Source organism: Halyomorpha halys, unplaced genomic scaffold, assembly GCF_000696795.3.
Source record: "Halyomorpha halys isolate HHAL.00 unplaced genomic scaffold, Hhal_1.1 Scaffold201.1, whole genome shotgun sequence".
NCBI classification, from domain to species: domain Eukaryota; kingdom Metazoa; phylum Arthropoda; class Insecta; order Hemiptera; family Pentatomidae; genus Halyomorpha; species Halyomorpha halys.
Genome location: NW_027111296.1, coordinates 585,697 through 590,016, shown reverse-complemented (window position 1 = coordinate 590,016; position 4,320 = coordinate 585,697). Strand labels below are relative to the sequence as shown.

Below are 4,320 nucleotides of genomic sequence, written 5' to 3'. Positions count from 1 at the left end.
TAATAATAAAAGTAAAAAAACAAACAAGAAAACAAAAAAAGATCAACAGCTAATATCAGATTACCACAAATCAGTATTGCAGTGTTTTATTTTAGCATCAAATTTGGAGTCTTTCATTCTCTTTTTTCAAGTCCATCTTCTTATTTTAAATTTTTCTGCAAGGTGTACACTATGTGGTTATTTAAGATAAAAATCAGACATATCAGACATAATTGTTTACTTAGTAGAAATGTTACTCTGGCAATTTATAAAATGTATTAAACAAGTAGAAAGTGGTAAATAAATATATTTAAAAACAGTGTGAAAAGTTATCAATTTGCAGAAAAATCAAGCAACCACAAACAAGTTATTTTTTATCATATATAGTCAACACTTTCTCAAAATGCAAGACAAAATTGGATTTATAGAAGCTTTCAGATAAAAGTTTGATTTACGAAGATTAAAAAAAAAATAACATTTTTTTAAAACATAAGTTTTTTAGGCCCCTTAATTTCCTTTCAAATCTCATTAGTTCTTAAATTAGTAGCAAATGATCGATAGAGCTTTTTCTTTAAATAATAGTCCTTCGATAGGAATATTATTCAGTCTATTGAGAAAGCCAAGCAATCAAACATGTGTCAAGTTGAGGAGAGGTACTTGACTTAATCCTCTTCCTTAAGGCTAAATGTACCGATTTTTAGTAAGTTTTTTTTTCAAGAGATGGCAGCACTTTCGGGGCAAATTTACTTTTCTTCTCATTTGAATAGGGAATAATAAATGTCCCATCTGTAAACGGATTTACCATCTAGAGCCCCATAGAAGTTACTGAAATTGTTTCATTAATTTTTGTTGTAATTATTTTGGTGTTTAAAAAATTTATCTTTGTTATTATTTGTAAATCAAAAAAAGTGAGCTTATAGGCACTTGACCACAAGCAAATAAAACAAGTCTGCGCAAACAGATTCATTTTTGGTAGTATAGGATGATCGTAAAGAGAAAAATACGATTTAGGATTAAAGCCGGGAGATTTGTAATTGCTAGGCTGGAGGAAGTGGCAGCTTACCCCCACTTCTCTAGACGTTGATGCTACGAGGCCACTAAGTTTGTCTGCTTGACCTATGTATTTCCATGCATTTTTGATATTTTTTATTTTTTCACTAATACTAAAGTGGAATTCCGAAATGAGAATACAAGATATTTAAAATTAAAATAATTTTAATTTTAATAAAAATGTTTTTACATTTCCTTGTCAAAATATTTCAATGCTAAATTTATCATAATTTATCATTGTAATCACTATATTGTTTTAGTTTATTTTTCTCATGTCTAGAAAAATAAAAAAACGAAAATTAGAAATAAGTATTGTATGGAAAAATTGTTCATTGATAGATGAGAAGATAGTCGACCGTGGATAATATTTATGAGAAGAAAATAGTTGGAGGTGCGTTCAGAGAATAACACAAATAAGTTAAAAAACTTATTTACTAGTGCCAACGTTTCGGCCAGAATTTATAGCCTTCATCAGGGCTAAGAAAAAAAAACAAGATAACAACCAGTGAATAAAGGATATATAGAATGATTAAAGTAAATAATTGTACAGAATGAATATAGATAAAAGTAATGTAATGAAAGAAGTGGGAAATAAAAGGTATATATAATATGAATAATTTAATTTAATAATAATAATTTAAAAATAGAAAGAAAATATTGAACTAATGTAATATGAAAGTCAGAAAAAGAAGCATAAAGAAACAAAATACAAAGTTAGTAAGACAAAGAAGTAATTATAAAATAATGATAATACTTTGTTCTGTGTGTGTATTGAAAAATAGACGATAAAAGGAGAGATCAACAAGTTCAAAAATAATAAGTAAATTTAATAAAAGTAGTGAGCATTACAATAAAATAAGAAACACACTAAAATTTAGTTCTGTCGGGTTCACTAATGTCTAACGATCTCATTAATCTGGGATTTAATAATTCAGGAAGAATTACTTATATGTATCGAAGAAGGAATATGGAAGAAGACGAACCAATGGAGGTTAATTCCCAACAAGTTCAGAGGAAAAGCCTTCGGCAGAGACAGAACGGATCGTCAAGTGAGTCGGCGGAAGTTTCAGGACTAAAAGAAACTGAAGACGAAGTCGATGAACAAAGGAATGGTCTTGAGTAAAGGAGCCGAGAAAGCACGAAGAGGCGAGGACTAGGAGGAAGGAAGACACGTGAGATCTGAGGAGGATGTAAGCAGGGAGGCGACCGCACATTGACAAACTATCACGTGAAAGGGGAGCAGGGCGGTCTGTCTATTATCCGAGTGAACGGGGGAGTAAGCTGTCTGGTGGACATGAGCAGTTCAAACACCTTCTTGTATACAAATAATAATTAGCGGCGAGGGGAGGCCACTCCAAGTAAAGGTTTGCAAATGTAAATTAATAACTCTGGGTGGATCATGCAGTATAGAGGATAGGACTGTGTAAGTGAGGGACTAAAGAGGGCATTTCAACAATTCATGTAGTGAGTAGGATCCCTAGGGATTATCAGGTGATTATTGGTTGTGATCTTTTAGAGAAATGGCCGGTAATGTTTTGGCCTTGCATAAGTCAAGAACAGGATTCGCATGGGAAAAATTAGAAGAGTGGTACAGCATAACTTCTGCTCTCTATACCTGCAATATCATAGGCGTTAGTGCAAATTTGTTTGGTGAACAAAGGTATATTCCGGGACCCAATTCTGAATCTTTCTCAGAAAACCCACCGGTAGTAGTTCCGCCAGTCACAAATCAGTTTCCACCTCTACCGTAAATCATCATGCCACAAGCACATACCAATGTTCTGAAGTGAAAATTAGGACGCCAATAGCACAAGATCTCAGGTAGAATATGCAATAGCCGGTACTTGCTTTTCCGGATTTCACTCGACAATCCACTATAACAATAGATGCCAGTGAGTATGCGCTAGAAGCGATGTTGTCTCAGGAGGGCGAAAGGAGAGAGTGCCCAGTGGATAGCCAGCAGATGCCTTATAAAGACGGAAATTAGATATAGCACAATGGAGCGAGTACTCCTTGGAATAGTGTGGGCTGTCGATCACTTTTGACCATATGTGTTCAGTAGAAGGTTCAAGTTACATACTGACCACAAACCACTCCAGTGGGTGGGAAAACTGAAGGAAGCGTCAGCCAGAATTACAGGTTGTAAGGTGTTCCTAGCCAAATATAACATGGATACACTATATAAACCAGGTAAAAAAAGAGGTTGGTTGCCTCGATCACCGTGGAACAAGAAAAGGGACAATGAGGCTGCGAGAATGGACGCCATGAGAGAAAGAACATGGGTGACCATGATTGACCTCTTGCGGCAATGGTGCACCAGGTGCGAGACAGGTTTTCGGAGGTAGTTTTGAATGACCACATCTCGTTGTCATCAAGAGAATTCGATAACTCCTAGAACCGAAAGGAAATGAAGGATATCGATGTGATGTGGCACCTTAACACACCAGGAATGATTGAGGTCGAACTCCCTGATTCTCTAGAATGCGTCCGTGGCACTCTTTTTGCGTACTGCTCACTTGGACTGTTGTAGGGCAGAGTGCTGTCCACAATTATTACTTGCTTCCGTAAACTTTCTATTTCTTCCCTAATGTATTTACGAAGTGCCTGGGGATATCACCTCTCCTTCACGTGCTTCACTCTATCCTGCTTCAATGTGATTTCGTGCACCATTTTTCCTGTATCTCTCGGTACTTCCCCTTCTTTACAAAAAATATCATAAAATTTCATCACCTCTTTCCTACTCTCCCTCTAGTTAATCATGCCCGTTCTCGCTTACAGTCACACACGAGCTTCTGAAAGCTGTAATTCTAATATTCCACTAAACCCCACTATTTCTTATTTTCGCTACCACCATTTCCAAAATATCTTGTAGTCAATGATTATCAGTCATTTTTTTTTTGTTTATTATTTCTTATTTTTTTTATTTTTTACTTTTTTATTTTATTTTTTTATTTTAGTATGTATGAGATCATTCATCAATATTACCTATTGCCCACAACTGTGTGGCAGATTGTAATATCTATCAATAAATAAATAAATAAAAATGATTATTAGGTTGTTTTGGGGCATTTTCCTCATTAAATGGACTGTTGCCTTTCCTCCCTTAGCACCCCAGTTACCCAATTCCATTTCTGTTTCCCTTTAATGCTACGAGGCCTAACTAGAGTTATCAACTGACAGTTACATACTCTGACCTGTAGTTCCCTCTTTTCACTAGTGATCTCTCTAGGGCCTCTTGGCACATGAATGTGTTTCCCAGGGTCAATCAGACAGCTTACTCCTCTCTTCGCT

At 35.4% G+C, this 4,320-nt stretch overlaps 1 protein-coding gene across 1 annotated transcript in view; it reads right to left on the bottom strand.

The window, feature by feature from the left end:
* Nucleotides 1–4,320, bottom strand: part of mRpL9 (mitochondrial ribosomal protein L9) — a 12,440-nt gene that overhangs the window by 1,045 nt on the left and 7,075 nt on the right. The gene's annotated exons all lie outside the window — the stretch shown is intronic.